Source organism: Schistocerca cancellata, chromosome 2 (genome assembly GCF_023864275.1).
Source record: "Schistocerca cancellata isolate TAMUIC-IGC-003103 chromosome 2, iqSchCanc2.1, whole genome shotgun sequence".
NCBI lineage: Eukaryota > Metazoa > Arthropoda > Insecta > Orthoptera > Acrididae > Schistocerca > Schistocerca cancellata.
In genome coordinates, this window is record NC_064627.1 from 554,141,784 (window position 1) to 554,165,901 (window position 24,118).

General features: G+C 44.9%; 1 long non-coding RNA gene across 5 annotated transcripts in view; it reads right to left on the reverse strand.

Annotated features, from left to right (window-relative positions):
• The window catches only part of LOC126162146 (uncharacterized), a 172,125-nt gene that overhangs the window by 136,733 nt on the left and 11,274 nt on the right, over nt 1–24,118 (reverse strand). For 4 of the 5 annotated variants that reach the window (XR_007535027.1, XR_007535030.1, XR_007535026.1 and 1 more), the window contains exon 3: nt 15,662–15,873. This is a non-coding gene — a long non-coding RNA (uncharacterized LOC126162146). Of the gene's footprint in view, nt 1–8,705; nt 9,576–15,661; nt 15,874–24,118 lie in introns of those variants that run through there. The other variant, XR_007535028.1, reaches the window with a different exon arrangement.

Below are 24,118 nucleotides of genomic sequence, written 5' to 3' on the forward strand. Positions count from 1 at the left end.
ACACTATTCAGGTACTAAAACGCGATGCTACAACTCTCAAATACTATAATACGCCCGAAATTTATGAATTAAACAATGCAAGTACCCCAAAACACGCAAAGAAATTAAGAATTAAACTCTGTAGCAAATAAGTGAGCTAAGAGTATACGACTTGCTGCTGGCAGCTGCTTATCCAACGGCAGCAGGGAGCACACTGTGTGAGCTCTGGTAGTGACTCGTGTTTGCCTAGCCCAATCAGTGAGCATTTGCCTGTGAATTGTAAAGGTCTCAGGTTCGAATTGTGGTCTGGCACACAGTTTGAATCTGCCACGAAGTTTCGTCTCTTTTGTTTTCTACGTTTCCAGTTTGAGCTCTTAGATATTCTTCCAAAATTTCTCTTTTTGTATTTGATTGCTCAGCGTTATCAAATTTGTCCCAGTTTTCTTTTTATGAATGTGATATACTTACATTATCCTACCTTTCTGGAAACACCATCTTGTCTTCTCCTCTGTCACCTGTATCTTTTCCGTGTACCACTGCTCTCACCTAGCATGCCCTCCGCTACTGAGTGAATGTTTATGGATCTCCTTTCTCTTTCCGACTTTAAAAATCCAAAGATCGCATACAATTGCAACTAGATCTTAATAGGGCAGTCTTTCTTTTCTACATCTACATGGATACTCTGCAAATCACATTTAAGTGCCTGGCAGAGGGTTCATCGAACGACCTTCACATTTATCTATTATTCCAATCTCGTATAGCGAGCGGAAAGAACGAACACCTGTATCTTTCCGTACGAGCTCTATTTTCTCTTATTTTATCGTGGTGATCCTTTCTCCCTATGTAGGTCGGTGTCAACAAAATATTTTTGCATTCTGAGGAGAAAGTTGGTGATTGGAATTTCGTGACAAGATTTCGTTGCAACGAAAAACGCCTTTCTTTTAATGATGTCCATCCCAAATCCTGTATCATTTCTGTGACACTCTCTCCCATATTTCGCGATAATACAAAAAGTGCTGCCTTTCTTTGAACTTTTTCGATGTAGTCCGTCAGTCCTGGCTGGTAAGGATCCCATACCGCGAAGCAGTATACTAAAAGAGGACGGACAAGCGTAGTGTAGGCAGTCTCCTTAGTAGGTCTGTTACATTTTCTAAGTGTCCTGCCAATAAAACGCAGTCTTTAGTTAGCCTTCCCCACAACATTTTCTATGTTTTCTTTCCAGTTTAAGCTGTTCGTAATTGTAATACCTAGGTATTTAGTTGAATTTACTGCTTTTATATTAGACTGATTTATCGTGTAACCGAAGTTCAACGAATTCCTTTTAGCACTGATATGGATGACCACACACTTTTCTTTATTTAGGATCAACTGCCAATTTTCGCGCCATTCAGATTTCTTTTCTAAGTGATTTTGCAATTTGTTTTGATCTCCTGATGACATTATTAGTCAATAAACGACAGGGTCATCTGCAAACAACCTAGGACGGCTGCTCAGATTGTCTCCGAAATCGTTTACACAGGTAAGGAACAGCAAAAGGCCTATAACACTACCTTGGGAAACGCCAGAAATCACTTCTGTTTACTCGATGACTTTCCGTCAATTACGACGAACTGTGACCTCTCTGGCAGGAAATCACGAATCCAGTCACATAACTGAGACGATATTCCATAAAAACGCAATTTCACTACGAGCGGCTTGTATGGTACAGTGTCAAAAGCCTTCCAGAAATCCAGAAATACCGAATCGATCTGAAATCCCTTGTCAATAGCATTCAACACTTCACGTGTGTTTTCAAACTTGTCCTGTCACACACGTTGCCACTTACAACGTTTGCAAACATTTGGGACATTTAAACCGCGATCCTATAATGCACCAAGGTCTAAACTAAAACTAAATTCCTCCCGAACAGGCCGTGAAGGCCCAACGATACCGATCGGCCGCCGTGTCATCCTCAGCCCACAGGCGTCACTGGATGCGGATATGGAGGGGCATGTGGTCAGCACACCCCTCTCCCGGACGTATGTCAGTTTCCGAGACCGGAATGCACCAAGGACTAGTTGTCTTTTTATTCAGGTCGCAACAAATTTCCACTATCGCTCTTCTTGCCACTTACAGTATTACGTCAGACTCGAAAACATAAGATCTGCATGGTCAAAAGCAAAAATTAATATCGGTACAAATGTGCGTCCTGTGTTAACTGTTACCACTACGGAACTTGAGGTCTGAAGATAATGCTTTGACCTATTACTTTCATGTCACTTCTCCACGTTAACTTGAGCTCTGAAGATAATGCTTTGACCAACAACATTGAAAGGGTACTCTCAACTTCATGGGAGAAGACCAGCCCCAATATATAGATGGATAACATGAAAAATAAAAGTCTCTTACTAAATTTACTACTCCGATATTAATGAAAAATAGGTAATTAAATACGCATTCCAGCAACAAGTTACAGTAGTAACTGAGTTAAGGGAACGAAAATGACATGTATTTTTCGAAATTATGCTGCTCATCATTCTATGTAAGAGAAAAGTTCAGTTAATTGCGGTGTATTCATAGCACTGAGTTCAGCGAGAAGATGCTAGGCAGCTCTATGTCTGCTCTGGTATCGTTCCCTACTAAATTTTGCAGAACAAAATTTAATTTGCGGGCAGACTCAGTAATTTACAATTCCTTGGGAAAACATTAACACACAGGTTCAAATATCTTTTATGAATCATTTATCCCCAGGAAACAGGTAGCTTATTTACACGCATATGAAATTGTGAACTATCGCTGCAGAGTTAAGATCAGTTAGTAAAATGTTGTTCCAGCAAGTCTTTGAAGCTGCAGGAGTCTTTTACAAGCTGTTGGCAGTACCTCCTTTCATGTGGCGCAGAAAGCGGCTGTCACCTTTACTTCTAGTATCCATCTAATCCTTGCAACCTAGGAGTTACGAGCTGAATTAGCCCGTAATTGTGGTTGGTGTCTCCAAAGCGGCAGCGAATGCGTCGCCAATGACGGTAGCGTCGATGATTCAACTTCCCTTATGACTTGGATGCACCGACGGCAGTAAGCTGTTGATATTTGTTCACTATCAGCTTCCCTTATAACTTGGATGCACAGACGACAGTCGCACACTTTGTTTCTCTCAGAGCGCGCAGTGTCGTATGTTGATACCTGTTCACTACCAGCTTCCCTTATGACTTGTAGCACAGACGGCGCAATGTCATCGGCAACACTGCGCGTCTGCAGTAAGGAAATTGATTTTATCACATGATTTTCAATATCTTTACTGCGGAAAGAGAGATTTTTTTATTCATTCGGTGAAGACTTCATAATAAGGTAAATGATTAATTTTCTTTGCTTTAATTGCGCGCGAGCTGCTGCCTGCACGCCATTATAGCAATTTAGTATCAAACACGAAACTTTCCCCCTCTTCTTAATTAGGTAACATTAGCGACGATTCAGGAAAGATTAGCTCAATTAATCTAACATTTTGTTTATCTACGATGAACATTTGTATTTTGTAATAATTCTTTGAACATGACACTGTTGAACAAACCAATTCAAAGAATTTTCAGAGTTTGTCGTTTCTTTGCAGTTCTTGATTAAAATAAAGAGTACGTTTGTAAAGCCCGCAGCTCGTGGTCGTGCGGTAGCGTTCTCGCTTCCCACGCCCGGGTTCCCGGGTTCGATTACCGGCGGGGTCAGGGATTTTCTCTGCCTCGTGATGACTGGGTGTTGTGTGATGTCCTTAGGTTAGTTAGGTTTAAGTAGTTCTAAGTTCTAGGGGACTTATGACCATAGATGTTAAGTCCCATAGTGCTCAGAGCCAGTACGTTTGTAAATTGACTTTTCTAAATTTTCCAATACACCTGTTAAATGAATAAGTGTTAACGTAATTTACCACGTCATCATTCATTTCTACCGAGCGAGTTGGCGCAGTGGTTAGCAAACTAGACTCGCATTCGGGACCACCGTCGTCCGGCCGTCCTGATTTAGGTTCTTGGTGTATTTGTGTACACTGTAGCCTTGAGGTGGCCCCAAAGAAAAAGTTCCAATGGCGTCATGTCTGGCGACTTAGACGGCCTTCCCACTGGACCAGTCCAACGCCCTGGCAGAACCTCATCCAGGAGTCGGGGGACGTTTCATCTGAGTCGAGGAGGTGCACCATTCTGCTGAAGAAAAACGTACGTCTTCCAAACGAGAGACAGATCGTCCAAACAAGGTAGTACTGTTTCCTCAATATTATGTATGTAGCGTGCAGCTTTGAGCATGCCGTTAAAAACTATGGAACCAATTAAAACTGACTGCCCGGCGGTTCTATGAAACGTCGCAGCAGTCTGAAAATAGGCTAGTTTCAAGTCTGGGAAAACAGCAGTACAGACGACGGACCACCGGGTGGCCCGACGTGCTTTGGCAGTGATCCAGGCTCAAAACACACACGTCAACGCTCACGACGGAGAGATGGCACACAAAACTGTTAGGTGCAAACAAAATACAGTTAGAGGAAATGCAGGAATAGTTTTCCAAAACTTAGGCTGCGCAAAACTGACAGTTAGGACTGTATTTTAGGACAAGAGCAGGTATGGGACCAATGAGAACATCCCCATGTATGCCACACCACACTTTTAACCTAGGGTTAGTCTGAGTGTACGCCTCGACAGCAAGATGGGAAATATCGCTTGTCCAACAGACAGCGTTATTAAATCAAATACAAACAGTATCGATCTCGTTTTCGGATTTTTTTATTTGTTAACAAGCGGTTTTGGTCCTTTTCTCAGATCCTCTTCAGGCTTTTATGGTTGTTGGTCGCGGCGGACGGAGCGAGATCCGTAGAAGTAGGGTTGTGACTGCAGTACCGTGCTTCTACGGATCTCGCCTCGTCTGCCGCCACCAGAAGCCGTAATGTACAGCCATTAAGCCTGCAGATAGTCTGAGTAACGAGAGATGCCGAAACTGGATGAAAAAAAAAACGCTTCGAGACTTTTTATTTGATTTTTAGCTGTATAAACCGACCGCTTTGCTCCAGTCACACAATGCTTCCTAAAATTTTAGACAGCGTTATTTCCGTTCACCCTCCTATTCAAATGGAAACTAGCTTCATTGCTGAAGAAAGTGATAGCTCAACGTTCTCCTGGTGTGTGCGTCTTTCTTCAAACCATTCACAGGACTCGTACTCACCTGTCAATATCATGACAGTAGAGTTGCTGCACAAGGTAGATCTGATAGGGGTGGAAATGATCAAACACAGTATCCTGGAGCCCGCATTCCTGTGCCACCTTCCTTCTTGACCGAGTCACACTCACTGTCGCCTTTGCTAGCACAGCTGCTGACTCTGAACCCCACGTTGCTGTGCGTGGTCACGTGGAACGTGAACATTGCCTACTTGCCTTCTTCTTTAAACGGCCCATCATTCTGTGATTAGGCTTAAGTTTTTTTGGACGTTGTCTGTGGTATTCTCCAGCTACTTCCTATTGACTCATGTCTGCCACACTTCCGTCTGCTCCTGCTGCGTTTGATTCGTTGTACGAGTGACTACAGAACAGAACCACACAATACGGTTATGGTAACTGGCACAGGCTTAATACCTTTCTGTCGGACTATGTTAATCAGCTGTCTCACAGACAACCAGCCATGCATTCGGCTAATCATTTCGGCGGTGTGGTCGTGGTGAATCATTCTTCTCGTTGTAGTTTTCGCTATCTCCAATAATACCGAATTTGTCCTGTGGGTCTTCACCCAGTACGCAGGGTGTTCATTTTAACCTGAGACAAATAAATATGTCGAAACGACGCATCGTACGAATAAAATGTTCAAGGTGAAAAGTTAATCTTAGTAAAGGGGACATCAATCTGTGCTACAACTGGCCACCTCCTAAACACCCATCCTACGTGGGCGGGGTCAACTTCGTATTTTCAAATGGAACCCCGATCTCTCATTTTTATTGCATATTTGAATTCTAGACCAGGATTTTATGCATGCAGATCCTCGGTTGACAGCGAGAGTGACTGGGGCAGGTTTGAATTCGAGTCACGCCACTGTTCATCAGAGACCAAACATCAAAGGCAATTGGGAACTGCATTGCTACAATGTGTTTTATAACACAACAATTTCAGTAAACTGGTTTTTGGTCTCTAAGAACATTTAGTCAAACCAGTGTTTCACATGCGTACCAGATGGCGCTGTAATCGACAAATATCATGTCTGCCAGTTTTTGACAAAGAAACATTGAATCACTATTTCAGTGGTCGCGGGGTTGGCAGAGTTGGTCCGGCAAAGTGGCGTGGCAGATCATCCGACCTTAAATTGCTGGATTTTTTGTTGTGGGGTTATATGAAGGACGCAGTCTACACAAAAGTACCAATTATTCGAGAGATCGTGTCAGAAATGGTTACGCAACGTTCCAGTGGATGTGCTTTTAAGATGTGTCCATGCATTTCACGCACAATTTAATAAACATATCGAAATGGAAGGTCATCAGTTTGAGCATTTATTGTGATTTCCAGTTGTGGTGAGAGGCAAGGCGGCGAACCAAAATCGAGCATACCAATAGTGAGAGGCAAGGGGACTCACCGACATGAAGTATCCCAATGGGAACAGAAAACTAATACATCCACTTCGTTGTTCCTGGATCACACTAGGCGCAGTTTCTAAGCAGGCAATGAAACAGTTAAACATATTGTACTGTAAAATCAAATTTACAACATTAAAGTAAATTTGGAACCTCAGTATCAACCGTTAGGACACAAAAGTTTAATATACCAGGTGATCAAAAAGTCAGTATAAATTTGAAAACTTAATAAGCCACGGAATAATGTAGATAGAGATGTAAAAATTGATACTCATGCTTGGAATGACATGGGGTTTTGTTAGAACCACCCCATATTGCTAGACGCGTGAAAGATCTGTTGCGCGCGTCGTTTGGTGATGAATGTGTGCTCAGCCGCCACTTCCATCATGCTTGGCCTCCCAGGTCCCCAGACCTCAGTCCGTGCGATTATTGGCTTTGGGGTTACCTGAAGTCGCAAGTGTATCGTGATCGACCGACATTTCTAGGGATGCTGAAAGACAACATCCGACGCCAATGCCTCACCATAACTCCGGACATGCTTTGCAGTGCTGTTCACAACATAATTCCTCGACTACAGCTATTGTTGAGGAATGACGGTGGACATATTGAGCATTTCCTGTAAAGAACATCATCTTTGCTTTGTCTTACTTTGTTATGCTAATTATTGCTATTCTAATCAGATGAAGCGCCATCTGTCGGACATTTTTTGAACTTTTGTATTGTTTTGGTTCTAATAAAACCCCATGTCATTCCAAGCATGTGTGTCAATCTGTACCTCTCTATTCAGTTTTCAAATGTATACTGACTTTTTGATCACCCGGTACATCGTAAATGAAATGTAGAATCAAATGCGTCCGTAATCACAAACACACGCGCACTTGATATTTGTAGATTACAGCGCCATCTACCACAGATGGAAAACAATGGTTTGAGTAAACGGTAGGTATTTTTTGGCGTAGAATCCGCTGTAATAGATTTGGGGGATCGCCATTTGTAAATATGAAGTTGATCCCTCCCACGAAGGAGGGATGGTCTGGGGTGGCCAGCTGTATATGTCCCCTTTATTAATATTAACTTTTCACCTAAACCTTTTTTTTATGCGACGCGTCGTTTTCGAGATATTTAGTTGTCTCAAGTTAAAATAAATACCCTGTATATGAAGTGCCGGTGGTGTGAGGATATTCTGTCAAGTCCCTTAAAAATGGTTGTTTACCCAAGCATAATTATACAGAGATATGTTTTATTCCGCACATTAGCGGTTGGGATCAAGACGATCTATTGCAGAGGTCTCCAAACTACGGCCCGCGGCCGGCCGAAGTGGCCGTGCGGTTCAAGGCGCTGCAGTCTGGAACCGCAAGGCCGCTACGGTCGCAGGTTCGAATCCTGCCTCGGGCATGGATGTTTGTGATGTCCTTAGGTTAGTTAGGTTTAACTAGTTCTAAGTTCTAGGGGACTAATGACCTCAGCAGTTGAGTCCCATAGTGCTCAGAGCCATTTGAACCATTTTTTACGGCCCGCGACGGCCGGCATACCGGCCCGCGTTAGCTAGCCGGACATCCCCGGTATCCGGCCCGCCAAAATATTTGAGGTGGTACCAACAATTGAGTTTCGAGGCCTGTCGCGACCAATACACCGCGACATTGGCCCTGCTACTCGCTACAAGACTACACAACTGAACTTATTGTTGCGCTGCTTGAAATAACAATGCGTTGACATACTCTACCTCTGTTATGTCTTGCAGTAATGGTGTTGCTAACAATGATTTTGAGATTTCGTTAACTTTGCAGGACGCTTTCGTGAAGAATATGCAATGACATACTTTTTTGTCGGTGAAATTCGCCAGAATAAAATACTCCAGAATTTCGGTCAGGTACGTCCACCAATTAAAATTATGTAATTAAATAAAAATCGTAGTTCGTTTCAGTGCTAGCTATTCCCGCAACCTTAGATTTTTGCGATTTCATCTTTCCTTTAGCCTTACATTACGGTGATCATGGAGTGCTAGGGTGCTTTAGGTAAATCTTGGCCCTTATGACTTCGTGGAGGAGTCAATGTGGCCCGTGGACTAAAAAGTTTGGAGACCTCTGACCTATTGCATTGAAATAGACCTCGGGAGCCATCTTGTGGGAGGAAAGGAATGATGCAAGGTAGAAATAAAGAATCGAATACATATTTTTTGCAGTTTTTTATTCCATAAAACTGGAACGTACAGGGCGATGAAGTTTTAGTGTGGGCACCTCTGGTGTAGTAGTTGCGAGAAGTTTCGTACGAGAACCTGAGTGTGGGATGGCGTCCAGCAGCGAGTGTGTAGTAAGTGGGATATGGATCGAGGGGTAGTGGGTAAGAGAAAAATAAGGAAGGTAATGGACGTGGACGGTGGTTTGGGGAAACAACGAGGATCACAGTCTTTGGAAAGGAGAGGGGAGAGGGCGAGGGTGAAAAGGACGGAATTGTCGCCGACGATCGGAGCCGTCAGGCGACCACGGGGCGGGCAGCTGTCTCGTGATTTGACGTGGCCCCCATCAGGAGCTCCGCTACCCACCAATGCACAGTCCGCCGGAAGCGGCTTCCGACACCCAGCCTCTACTGTGCGCTGGGAAGTTGGGGCTGCGCCAAGGCTTCCCCCGCCTCACCGGCGGCCGGCTGGCCCCAGCCGGCCGCCGCCGAGTAGTTTCGGCGACTGACGAAGTGTCACCGCCGCGGGAACAGAGTGGTCCGCGTCCGCCTGCCACCAGTTGAGATGTCGCCCTGGTCCGCTGCACTGCACCGCACCGCGTGCTTCTGCCAGACGTTGACCTCGAGGCCCAGAGTCACTCCTTCACCGCTACGGCGAATTGCGAAACAGTTTGTAGCGTAAAGGTAAGTTTTGGAGTCTTGTTGGGGCCCACTCACGAGATGTCCCTCCCTGCGGTTGCACGAGGGGTCCGTCGGCGTGAGAGGGCCTCGGCTGCGTCGCCCTCCGCCGGCGGCGGCGCCGAGGCCCCGCCGTGGCAGCTGCTCACGGTGCAGGCAGCCCACCCTGGGCAGCCGCGCGTCGTTCCTGCCAACACCCAGCGCGCGCTCTTCACTAACACGCCTCGCACCACTCGAATCACCTGCAGCTACATTGTTTCCAGCTGAATAATCATTTAAATAAGTTTTTAGAATGAGATTTTCACTACGCAGCGGAGTGTGCGCCGATATGAAACTTCCTGGCAGATTAAAACTGTGTGCCGGACCGAGACTCGAACTCGGGACCTTTGCCTTTCGCGGGCAAGTGCTCTACCATCTGAGCTATCCAAGCACGACTCACGCCCCGTCCTCACAGCTTTACTTCCGCCAGTACCTCGTCTCCTACTTTCCAAACTTCACAGAAGCTCTCATGCAAACCTTGCAGAACTAGCAAGAGCCCGCGAAAGGCAAAAGTCCCGGGATCGAGTCTCGGTTCCGGCACTCAGTTTTAATCCGCTGGGAAGTTTCATAAGTTTTTAGTATTGCAAGTTCTTAAATCGGTCTAAGAAGTAAAAAAAAAAAAAAATTTCTCCTAGCCCCATTCATACCCCCCCCCCCCCCCCAATACCATGCAGAGTGTTTCGTCAATTTTTGTTCACGAATTTTTAATAGATATGAAAATACTTGCAAGATTTATAACGAAAACTTGGGGTGCATGCGCTAGTTAGGATAGACAATACACTACTAGCCATTAAAATTGCTACACCAAGAAGAAATTCATTGGAGGGAGGACTCGAACCTCCGCCGAGACCAGCCGCACAGTCCATGACTACAGCGCCCGAGACCGCTCGGCTAATACCGCGCGGCGAGCCATTTGAATCAGCTACCAACGCCAGCATCAAGCTTTAAGTTTTGCTGCATTTTGGCAAAATTTTGAAGCGATGTAGTTGTCTGTATATAGCATCATCTGCGAACAGCCTCATAAAGCTTCCGACGTCATTCACTAAATCATTTATATGTGTAGTGAAAAGTAATGATTCTGTAACACTATGCAGGGGAACACCCGAAGTTACTTTTACATCTGAAGATGTCACTCCGTTAAAATCTTCTGTGTTTTATTTGTTAGGAACTCTTCAGTCGAGTTACAATGCTGGTCTGATATTCCGTTTGTTCATTAAGCAACAATGCTGAACTGTATCAAACGTCTTTCGGAGGTCGCAAAACACGGCATCAAACAGGGCTCAGTAGCTGCTGCATTCTTATTCTTGCGGACGAACAGAGCGAGTTGGGTTCACGCGATTATTCTTCATATAATCCGTGCAGAGTTCTACGGAGTTTTTCAGTCTCCGGAAATGTCAAAATACTCGACCATAAAACGTGTTCTAAAACTCTAACAATTTAATATGAACGTATACGAGGGTTGCCCAGAAAGTTGTTGTTGTTGTTGTGGTCTTCAGTCCTGAGACTGGTTTGATGCAGCTCTCCATGCCACTCTATCCTGTGCAAGCTTCTTCATCTCCCAGTACTTACTGCAACCTACATCCTTCTGAATCTGCTTAGTGTATTCATCTCTTGGTCTCCCTCTACGATTTTTACCCTCCACGCTGCCCTCCAATGCTAAATTTGTGATCCCTTGATGCCTCAGAACATGTCCTACCAACCGGTCCCTTCTTCTAGTCAAGTTGTGCCACAAACTGCTCTTCTCCCCAATCCTATTCAGTACCTCCTCATTAGTTATGTGATCTACCCATCTAATCTTCAGCATCCTTTTGTAGCACTACATTTCGAAAGCTTCTATTCTCTTCTTGTCCAAACTATTCATCGTCCATGTTTCACTTCCATACATGGCTACACTCCATACAAATACTTTCAGAGCCCAGAAAGTATTGGGTCGCATTTTTTTTCTTCGCCGAAAACAATTCTACGAATGCGAAACGTTACGTATGTATTATCTGAAGTCTCCTGAGTGAGCGCGCCAAGTCTCTGTCACTTCAGACAGATATCGTAGCTGCAGGACAGTTTCAAAATGGTGTTTGTAGGTGATGTAGGTTACAAGCAACGTGGCGTCATTGAATTTCTCACTGCAGAGAAAGAAATTGTGCGGAACATTCACAAACGCTTGTGCAAAGTCTATGGAGCATCTGCTGCCGACAGAGGTACAGTTAGTCGCTGGGCACGGACGGTGAGGTCATCAGAAGGCGGTTCGGCGGAGCTCCACGATTTGCAGCGGTCGGGGAGACACATTACGACTCAGAAGTTGGCGCTGTATCTGTCAGTCAGCAAAGGAAGTTCACACAGTGAAGCACTGGCTCCGTCACCAGGACAAGAATTGGTACCGACAGGGCATACACGCCCTCGTTTGGCACTGGAGGAAGGTCATAAAACGGGTGGAGATTACGTCGAAAAATAGGGTGTGTAAAGAAAACACCATTCTTTCGTGTGTGTAATTCTCATTATGTTCAACAAAGAATAGTTGAAGGGAATAATGCAGTGCATTACTTTCTGGGCAACCCTCGTAACAGCAGGATAAGTACAGATCACAGCTTGAACTGTGCTGTACACAACTATACCGTTCAACACAAATGGTTCAAATGGCTCTAAGGACTATGGGACTTAACAGCTTGCCTCGGGCATGGATGTGTGAGATGTCCTTAGGTTAGTTAGGTTTGACTAGTTCTAAGTTCTAGGGGACTAATGACCTCAGCAGTTGAGTCCCATAGTGCTCAGAGCCATTTTTGAACTTAACAGCTGAGGTCATCAGTCCTCTAGAACTTAGAACTACTTAAACCTAACTAACCTAAGGACATCACACACATCCATGCCCGAGGCAGGATTCGAACCTTCGACCCTAACGGTCGCGCGGTTCCAGACTGAAGCGCCTGGAACCGCTCGGCCACTCCGGCCGGCAGTTCAACACAGTCGCCATACTTTAGAACACATTTGCGCCGTAGTCAAACCCAGACATCAAAGCTAGTTTGGAGTAATTCGTGGTTTTGCTCCTTGACCCATTTTCTCACAGTATTTTTTAACCTGATGATTACGAACTCTAAGGCATCTGTCTCGTCCAATCACTTCATCACCTCGTCCTAGATTGGCACCTGTGATAGATGTTGTCGACGGCTGATCCGTCGTTTATCTACTATGTCCGTTTCTCCGTTAAAGCGGGCTTCCTACGCGGCGTCTGATACATGCGTCTGCCGTTATGCATGTTACGCAGAACGTCCGACGCTTAGCTCGCTACTCCTATAGATCGTCAGAGTAATTCAAGTGGAACATGGCGCAGTTCAGGCGTGGCCACGAAATCGTCAAAGAAATTATCAAGAAGGATTTTTCTCCCAGATATCCACACCCAGTAAGTCCAGGCAAAAAACTAGCCTTAACACTAGGGTGCACAAAATGAACAATCTTCCTAAATGTGTTACTGATTTATTAATAATGCAGACAGTATAAGACTGAAAATAGTATAATATAAAAATAAAAACAGAAACTGATCGCAATATTAAAACGGTTGGCAAGCTTGAATTTCAGTCTTTTTGTAATCAGGTTGTGCGACGACAGTGTTAGCCACAATTGATGGCGTTGGAGTTGTTGAGTGTAAGTACACTCCTGGAAATTGAAATAAGAACACCGTGAATTCATTGTCCCAGGAAGGGGAAACTTTATTGACACATTCCTGGGGTCAGATACATCACATGATCACACCGACAGAACCACAGGCACATAGACACAGGCAACAGAGCATGCACAATGTCGGCACTAGTACAGTGTATATCCACCTTTCGCAGCAATGCAGGCTGCTATTCTCCCATGGAGACGATCGTAAAGATGCTGGATGTAGTCCTGTGGAACGGCTTGCCATGCCATTTCCACCTGGCGCCTCAGTTGGACCAGCGTTCGTGTTGGACGTGCAGACCGCGTGAGACGACGCTTCATCCAGTCCCAAACATGCTCAATGGGGGACAGATCCGGAGATCTTGCTGGCCAGGGTAGTTGACTTACACCTTCTAGAGCACGTTGGGTGGCACGGGATACATGCGGACGTGCATTGTCCTGTTGGAACAGCAAGTTCCCTTGCCGGTCTAGGAATGGTAGAACGATGGGTTCGATGACGGTTTGGATGTACCGTGCACTATTCAGTGTCCCCTCGACGATCACCAGTGGTGTACGGCCAGTGGAAGAGATCGCTCCCCACACCATGATGCCGGGTGTTGGCCCTGTGTGCCTCGGTCGTATGCAGTCCTGATTGTGGCGCTCACCTGCACGGCGCCAAACACGCATACGACCATCATTGGCACCAAGGCAGAAGCGACTCTCATCGCTGAAGACGACACGTCTCCATTCGTCCCTCCATTCACGCCTGTCGCGACACCACTGGAGGCGGGCTGCACGATGTTGGGGCGTGAGCGGAAGACGGCCTAACGGTGTGCGGGACCGTAGCCCAGCTTCATGGAGACGGTTGCGAATGGTCCTCGCCGATACCCCAGGAGCAACAGTGTCCCTAATTTGTTGGGAAGTGGCGGTGCGGTCCCCTACGGCACTGCGTAGGATCCTACGGTCTTGGCGTGCATCCGTGCGTCGCTGCGGTCCGGTCCCAGGTCGACGGGCACGTGCACCTTCCGCCGACCACTGGCGACAACATCGATGTACTGTGGAGACCTCACGCCCCACGTGTTGAGCAATTCGGCGGTACGTCCACCCGGCCTCCCGCATGCCCACTATACGCCCTCGCTCAAAGTCCGTCAACTGCACATACGGTTCACGTCCACGCTGTCGCGGCATGCTACCAGTGTTAAAGACTGCGATGGAGCTCCGTATGCCACGGCAAACTGGCTGACACTGACGGCGGCGGTGCACAAATGCTGCGCAGCTAGCGCCATTCGACGGCCAACACCGCGGTTCCTGGTGTGTCCGCTGTGCCGTGCGTGTGATCATTGCTTGTACAGCCCTCTCGCAGTGTCCGGAGCAAGTATGGTGGGTCTGACACACCAGTGTCAATGTGTTCTTTTTTCCATTTCCAGGAGTGTATTCGCTGATGAACGACGCACGGAAAAATAGGAGTCGAATGAAATACGATTTTCCAACTCGATAAGCTTCTGCAGAGTTCTCGTTTTCACTTCGTTGACTCAGTTTTCTTACGAGGCTGGCGACACTCTCCACGAATTTCGCTTTTCTTCTCGAAGCATTATCCTTCACAGTTTGGTCCTTGTATACTGGTACCGACGCGAGGAAATTTTGAAAGCATTTCCACCAACTTCTCATCTTCCATCACCGTATATAGTGCTTTTCTCTCGGGTACGCTCACTTGTCCTTTGCGGCTGCGTCTATACTGCTCTCCTTTAAGTTGCTCGGCTACAGACGCCTGCTGCCACAGCGTCTGCCGCAGGCAGCTGACGCACGGTGGGACATACAACGTCGCATACTGCTGATTACAGCGTCCCCGTACACTTTTTTCACGGATAAGGTTAAAACAGCTTTAAAATCGTGGATCAAGTAATAAGAAATTGAATTTTACCTAACTGGTTGGTGGCTGGGTTCAATGAAGTCCCAAATGTGTACAGATGGATGGTTCTGTTGTGTAAGGAACTGATCTGGACTAATTCCGCAGTTACATTCTTTCTTTCTTTCACTGGTGCCATGTCCCGCACTGACGCAGGGTCGGCGTTGTTAGGAACGGATTTGGCAAGTTTAGGATGAAGGAATCGCCGGATGCCCTTCCTGCCGCCACCCCATACCCCCCGGGACGGAATTATTGAACCTCAGCTGTTTGCATCGAGTGTAATTCATGGAATAGTGCGAACGTGTTCAGATGTCGGCGAGTCATGTAACTGAGGCGGAACGTGGGGACCAGCCTGATATTCACCTAGCGGGATGTGGAAAACCGCCTAAAAACCACATCCAGGCTGGTCGGCACACCGCTCGCCTACCCGAGTCAAGGAAGCAACTAATTCCGCTGTTACATGTTCATTATTAAATCTTTTATGGCACAGGAGGCATTACTTTTTGATGCAGGCTCGTACACGTAGATGAAGACATCAATCTTTGCACGGTACCTCTCGCTATGACGTGCTCCTAACACTGCAGCACTATTTATCACTGTCTGTGAATTCACAACGACAGTATTAAGAGCCCGGGTTGTTTTCTGTCTAACAGGAGAGTCCTTATGAGAAAGATTCACATATTAGGATCGAAACTTACGTTTTTCATAATCGTTTTCCTCTGCCGTTTAGCGTTAGGGCAGGCCCCCCTAGGCTGTTGTGCAGGGGGCCTGGCTTCTTCCTCGCTGGGAGCCTCCCTCAGGTGGTGTTGCAAGGAGTCCAGTCGCAGGTCCTCGTGTTCTTCACGGGCTCACTGAGGACCCGTCAGCAGCGCCCGCTGACTGAGGTGTCCCGGTGCAAGCCACACGCCACCTGTAAGCCATACAAACGTTTTATCAAATAATATCAGCGGCACTATAAGATTATTCGCTGATGATGCTACGCTTTACCATTAATAGAGTTCACAGCTTTTATCACCTCTTTAACCACACCATTTAAATCAGAAGGTAAATCGCTGGCTGCCAGAGCTTGCCGATGAAGAAAGCAGCGTGTGCATGAAACAAGTGGCATTACCGATTTTAATTTCGCAACGACCCCACTTTTATTACCAGTCATAGATTTAGCACCATCACTATAAATGGCGTTACATTTCGTCCTATCAGTCTCGTAGTTGCGAGTGCTTTCTAAAACATGTCGCAGAAACACTAGTCACTAGTGTTCGCAGGAAATGTTTTGCATAATAAAATGTCTTCCATGACACTTTCATCTGCTTCAGAGTGCACAAATACGATATGGAACATCAGTAGATTCGTCAGACTGTAAGGCAAACTGCGGGCTCTGCTTTACTTTTGCGATTAATTGTTGTCGAATGTATTCAGCCATATCGTTTCTTCTGCTTTCAGTGCCATTATCGGAAAATTGTATGCTTTTTACTTTGTTTGCTTCCTGCTTACCTAGCATAATTTCAGTCACATCCAGGGCTGCTGAGAAAATAAGATTCCCGGCATGCGTACGCGCCTTCCCTGCTTTAGCGATTCGATATGTGACTCGGTAACTGCTAACGCTTTCGGTTTGACACTGGATACATAAAATCTAATAGAAATATTGTTAAATCAGAAAACAAGTAATCCGTAACATAACACTATTTTTAACCTACAAATAAGAATACTATTTTATTACCTGAATAATAGTAGTTTGCTGCTAATTACGAATTTTCAATTTCCTTTCGAAGAAATCCAACGGTTTGTCCATTTCGTTCGACTGTTTAGTTGAGAGGTGACGCATAAGCTTTGATGGTTTCATACTCTCACATGACAATGATTCGCCGTACAATGCATATTGGGGTTTATTATTCGTGACGGCAAAACCATACTTCAAATAACTGTCGTCATAAAGTCTATTTTTTCGATTTTGAGTCGCTTCCACCATTGCCAAATGTAACAGACGTGCAGGGCTGCGCGGGTATTTTGAGAAACTTTACAATTTTACCCACACAAATCGGAGCAAAGCACAAAGATGTAATAACCATGTCCGTACTCGCTGGCGTACTCGGACAGCTGACTGAAGTGAGTGAAAACGCGCACCTGCAGCTGGTTTTTCTCGCCCCCACGCCTCCATCCTGTCCGCAGAGCACTGCGACCACCTTGCACAGTGCAGTCGATTTCTCGAAAGGTGAAAGGAGTATATAGAGGGTCTATACAAGGATGATGTACTTGAGGACAATATTATGGAAATGGAAGAGGATGTAGATGAAGATGAAATGGGAGATACGAAAAATATAATATTCCAATCCCAAAGAAAGCAGGTATTGACAGGTGTGAAAATTACCGAACCATCAGTTTAATAAGTCACGGCTGCAAAATACTAACGCGAATTCTTTACAGACGAATGGAAAAACTGGCAGAAGTCGACCACGTGGAAGATCGCTTTGGATTCAATAGAAATATTGGAACACGTGAGGCAATACTGACCCTACGACGTATCTTAGAAAATAGATTAAGGCAAGGCCAACCTACGTTTCTAGCATTTGTAGACTTAGAGAAAGCTTTTGACAATGTTGACTGGAATACTCTCTTTCAAATTCTAAAGGTGGCAGGGGTAAAATACAGGGAGCGAAATGTTCTTTACAATTTGTACAGAAACCAGATAGGAGTTATAAGAGGTGAGGGACATGAAAGGGAAGCAGTGGTTGGGAAGGGAGTGAGACAGGGTTGTGGCCCATCCCCGATGTTAATCAAAATGGTTCAAATGGCTCTGACCACTATGGGACTTGACTTCTGGGGTCATCAGTCCCCTAGAACTTAGAACTACTTAAACCTAACTAACCTAAGTACATCATAGGTATTAAAATCCATGGAGAAGAAATAAAAACTTTGAGGTTCGCCGATGACATTGTAATTCTGTCAGAGACAGCAAAGGACTTGGAAGAGCAGTTGAACGGAATGGACAGTGCCTTGAAAGAAGGATATAAGATGAACATCAACAAAAGCAAAACGAGGATAATGAAGTGTAGTCGAGTTGGGTCGGGTGATGCTGAGGGAATTAGATTAGGAAATGAGACACTTAAAGTAGTAAAGGAGTTTTGCTATTTGGGGAGAAAAATAACTGACGATGGTCGAAGTAGAGAGGATATAAAATGTAGACTGGCAATGGCAAGGAAAGCAAGCGTTTCTGAAGAAGAGAAATTTGTTAACATCGAGTATAGATTTAAGTGTCAGGAAGTCGTTTCTGAAAGTATTTGTATGGAGTGTAGCCATGTATGGAAGTGAAACATGGACGATAAATAGTTTGGACAATAAGAGAATACAATGAGGAGGTATTGAATAGAATTGGGGAGAAGAGGAGTTTGTGGCGCAACTTGACTAGAAGAAGGGATCGGTTGGTAGGACATGTTCTGAGGCATCAAGGGGTCACCAATTTAGTATTGGAGGGCAGCTATCTGAAGATAGGGTAAAAATCGTAGAGAGAGGCCAAGAGATGAATACACTAAGCAGATTCATAAGGATGTAGGTTGCACTAGGTACTGGGAGATGAAGCAGCTTGCACAGGATAGAGTAGTCTCAGGACTGAAGACCACAACAACAACAACAACAACAACATAGTATCTGTAGAAAGAAAATAAATCCGCTGCCTTTCAGATCACTGACATAGTTTTCTCGCGGTTCTGAGGAGGCGCCAGAATTTATTTTCTTGGAAGGGGATCGCGTATTCAAGAAGATTGGAAAACACTTGTTTAGAGGAAAACATCGCCCTCGGACTGACATAAAAAGTTGCAAAATCACCTGGACAAGACTTCCACGTCTCTCTAAGTGTGGATAAATGTAAGATAATGTTTGTAACAAAAAGGAAAACGCTTATAGCATCTAATTACGAGATTAGTCATCTCACATCGGGTAAGTATGTAGGGGTAATACTAAAACCTATTTCCGCATCCGTAGCTGAGTGGTATTGCAAAATGGTTCAAATAGTTCTGAGCACTATGCGACTTAACTTCTGAGGTCATCAGTCGCCTAGAACTTAGAACTACTTAAACCTAACTAACCTAAGTACATCACACATCCATGCCCGAGGCAGGATTCGAACCTGCGACCGTAGCGGTCGCGCGGCTCCAGACTGTAGCGCCTAGAACCGCACGGCCACTCCGGCCGGCAGTGGTATTGCAGCAGTAGCAGAAACTACCAGCTGCAGTTTTCCTCTGTTAGTAGGAAGGAGAAAAGCCATACCTTTTGACTGATTTGTCGCCGCTAAAAAACAAGAGGCATCAAACGAACGTATGCTGGAAGCAGCACGGTCGAAGACATACAAAATTTAGAACGGATCGTGCGGTAAAAAGAGTCCGAAATCGGTATCGAAAACGAAAGCTTTCAAAACTACAGTGCAAGCAGTTGAGGCAGTAGCGCAGAACGTCTCACCGACCAACGCGCAGGCAATTGTTGTGCAGGGCGAATTCGACGCCGCACGTGCCGCAGCGGGCCGACGAAAGAAAACAAGCACCACCGCAAGAACGAAGTCTCGATAAGGAAAATGAGGAAAACAGTGCCTGTACACAGACAGAAGTATGTCCGTCCCAAGCCCAAAACAAACACGACGAAAGACTTTGTGATATCAAAAAGCAGAAAATCGAAGGGAAAGCGGAGGCTTGTTGCTAATATAGGAAACTACGTCTGCGGCGCAGATACAAAAAATTCCGGAACTTAGTCCACAAAGTTTTTCTGCGCTACCTTTTAGTTATTGTGTATGCTGTCCTTCGAAATACTATCTTCCACAGTTGATATACCGCTCCCAACGCTGTTTCCACTTCGAAAAGCAATCTTGGTACGTCTTGTGAAGCGCCGTCTGTGAATTTTCTTTTATCTCGTCTGTCGTCACAAATCTTCGTCCTTTCAACGTCTCAACATCATAATCGTAAACCCACGTCTCTTCACCAGTTATGATTCTCTTAAGAAACATCTCCCGTGCGCTATCCAGAATCTCTTCATAGACTGCGAGGTGACGGTCTTTCTGGTGTTGACTCATGGGCAGTGGGACCAACTTAGCGACAACACGATGCATTCCAAGATGCTGTGTCAGCATGATCGTGACATGGTCCAGCTGAAGCGTTACATTCTTCTGCAGTCTCTCAGACAGTCGGTCTTCGGTTGGTACGCACAATTTCGTTGACGTCCCTGACATGTGCATCATCAGTAGACGTCGAAGGGCGTCCTGAACGAGGATCACCTGTAACTTACGCCCGCCATTTTAAAACCGTGTGAACCATTCATAACACCGAGTACTGTTTACGCACTCATCACCGTAGGTTTCCTGCGTCATTTGGTGTGTCTCTGTAAGGGTTTTCTCAAGTCTCACGAAAATTTAATGCAGACGCGTTGCTCCTCTATCTCTGCCATCTCGAAATTCGCAAACCGTGCGACACAACGTTCTACTCAATACAGAACGGAACAATAACTAACAGACATACAACAATGAAACTTCCGGCACTTACGCATTAAACACACGCTTGTGCAGGGATACCAACGCTCCATCACACCATTGGCGCGAAACTACGAATGTTCCGGAATTTATTGAACAGACCTCGTACATGGAAAGAAACAGAATACCCACTGGGCGTTGTCCGTGCCATCAGGTATGCGCGCACTGACGTGTATGAATGACGAAATAAATATTTTTGAAATGTCCTTTATACTAAAAACAGCGTCACAATACATTTACGGGGGACTTCAAAAATTAAGTTACCCATGTTGTCCCGCGCTAAGACCACTGCGTAACAAGATAGACGCATTGTCAGAAGAGAAATCTCCCGGTCTCATGCATATGTTACCGGCCAAACCCGATTTTAGGATGCACTAGTTTCACCTAGGTCAAACTCGTTCATCTGTTACCGATAGGATAAAACAGTTTAGCCTAGGTCGAATCGGTTTATCCTAGTTAGAATTTACATGTTTGCATCGACGAGTGCGCGTGTTGAATTGCTGGTTGCGTTTAAAAAAATGGTTCAAATGGGTCTGAGCACTATGGGACTTAACTTCTGAGGTCATCAGTCCTCTAGAACTTAGAACTAACTAACGTAAGGACATCACACACATCCATGCCCGCGGCAGGACTCGAACCTGCGACCGTAGCGGCCTCGCGGTTCCAGACTGTAGCGCCCAGAACCGTTCGGCCACCCCGGCCGGCCTGCGTTTAAAAGATTTTATTATAATCCTAGTATAATTATTGTAGTAGACAAGCCAATCAAAAGCTGCGGAGAGACAAGTTTCTGGGGCAAACTTTGCAGAGTGAAAACAAAATGCATTCTCATTATCATGTGTTATCAGTAGACGAGTATGCGGATTTGGTTAAACAAGTAGAAGATGCGGAAAAGTTGGAAAAAACAACATCATTACAAAAAAGAAGCCGGCCGGAGTGGCTGAGCAGTTCTAGGCGCTACAGTCTGGAACCGCGCGACCGCTACGGTCTCAGGTTCGAATCCTGCTTCGGGCATGGATGTGTGTGATGTCCTTACGTTAGTTAGGTTTAAGTAGTTCTAAGTTCTAGGGGACTGATGACATCAGAAGTTAAGTCCCACGGTGCTCAGAGCCATTTGAACTATTTTTGAACAAAAAAGAAGACTGTTGCTGTTTTGAAAATTGGTGATGTGAAAAATCTCATTGCACAGTGTGAAGGGAATATAAAATACTTTGTTCCAGCTTATGAACTTCATGATGTGATTGACGCAGCTCATGTAGCTGTGGGTCATGGTGGTCGCGATAGGATTGTAGCCGAGATATCAAAAAAATATGCCAATATCACAAAGAAAATGATATGCCTCTATTTATTAATGTGTGATTTTTGTCAACAACAGAAGGAAAAAAAGAAAAGAGGGCTAGTTTCAAAGCCAATTCTCCATTCGGAAATGAATAGCAGATGCCAAGTCGATTTTATTGATTTCCAAACACAAGCAGACGGGAATTTAAAATTAATTATAGTTTACCAAGACCATCTCACAAAATTTGTTTTCCTTCGTGCATTGACATCAAAGAGGGCTGTAGAAGTGGCTTATCATTTGAATGACGTATTCCTAACTGTAGGGGCGCCGTGCATTCTTGAACCTGATAATGGCAGAGAATTTGTCAATAATGTTATAAGTGAATTCGCAAATCTTTGGTCAGAACTGAAAATTGTGCGTGGAAAACAAAGGCACAGCCAAAGCCAGGGTTCTGTTGAACGTGCTATTGAAAATATGTTAAGTTCTTGGTTAAAAGACAACAATTCGACGAAGTGGTCAGAACGATTAAGGTATGTCCGTTTCCTGAAAAATCGAGTCTACCACTCTGGCATAAAACAATCACCTTAGAAAGCATTATCAGGAATCGAACCTAGAGTAGGGCTTTCCACTTCCTCGTTGCCTCAATAAATCATAAACGATATTCAGGATGAACATGACCTCAAGAAGGCAATCGAAGATGACAGCAGTACTGACCAGTACGAAGACAGTGATGACGATAGCATTGTGAAAACTGACACAAACGACTTTCAAAATGCTAGAAAAATTGCAACAGAAAATTAAAAAAAGAAAAACAAGCTAAAAGAATGAAAGCTTCCTCTGACAAATCCCATCCACCATCTGACATTGAAGACAACGTAACCATACCTATTCCAGATGTAGATAAAGGCAGAGGTGACCTTCGAAACATAATTGGAGTAATACTTCAAAAGACTGATGAGGGCATATAAAAAGTTGGCACCAAACATGGCCTACTTCAAAAACATTATTGCAAGTATAATTTTATTAAAATTTTCCATAATTTTTTGTAATAAAATATTTAAAAATATTTGTTTAAACTTCTTTTTTATTTTTTAGAACTGATTTCGACGTCTGCATTCAGAAGTTTTTAGATGTGGAAGATATGAACCAGGATATTGCAATATCTTTAAGGACTGCAGCCACAAAACATTCTGTTGGATCAGGGCAAGGCTTCGTGAAATGCAGTTGCATGTACAAGAAACAAATGCAATTGTAAGAAAAACAAAGTACTCTGCAATTCTAAGTGCCATCAAAGTAAACCTTGTAAAAATAAGTCAATAAGCAAATTGCAGATAAGGTGATTTCTGTGGATGGATACATGTAAGTTGATCTAGTGATGGATGTGAAATTACTGATTAGTTAATAAATAACTTTAATGAATCATATTGAATATTTTATTTCTATACTTTTATTCAGTTTACTTTGAAAAGCATATAGAAGATACAAACTAGGTGAAATTAGTTCAGACTAGGACGTACCAGTTTATCCTAAAGCATGTAAATTCTAACTAGGATAAACCGATTCGACCTAGGCTAAACTGTTTTATCCTATCGGTAACAGGTTGCACGAGTTTGACCTAGGCGAAACTAGTTCATCCTAAAGTCGGGTTTGCCTGGTAACACACACGGCTCCGTTGCGGTACGGGTACAGGTGCATCGCAGTGCGGGAGGGAAACGGCGCGGGCAACAGGACACGTACTCCGAAGTGGAAGTACGTAGTACAGCACGGTCCTTGTGGACAAAACGTCTGAACTTCACACAGATTCACAGTGAAGTTTTAGCAGTATGTGGACTAAATGCAATGTCGCGTCCAGCCGTAGAGGCAAGGTGCCCACAGTTTGGTCAAGGCCACACACACTTTGGCGATGATGATTGGGAAGGAAGGCCAATGACATCCTCAACACATGACAATGTCCAGGCAATGCAGGAACTGATTCGCAGCAGTTGCATATTTTCCGACGGTGGGGACGTGCACACACCGGTTCTCGAATAATTCCGTGGACAAGCAGCGGATTTCTATCGTCGAGGAGCTGAACCGCAGGGAGAACAAAAATGGTTCAAATGGCTCTGAGCACTCTGGGACTTAACATCTGAGGTCATCAGTCCCCTATAACTTAGAACTACTTAAACCTAACTAACCTTAGGACATCACACACATCCATGCCTGCGGCAGGATTCGAACCTGCAACCGTAGCGGTCGTGCGGTTCCAGACTGAAGCGCCTAGAACTGCTCGGCTAACAGGGAGAACGTCTCGATCCCTGTTTGCGGAGACGTGGTGACTGTGCTGAAAAATACTGTCATGTATCCGTGGCACTTTGACCTGTAGTGCAGCAT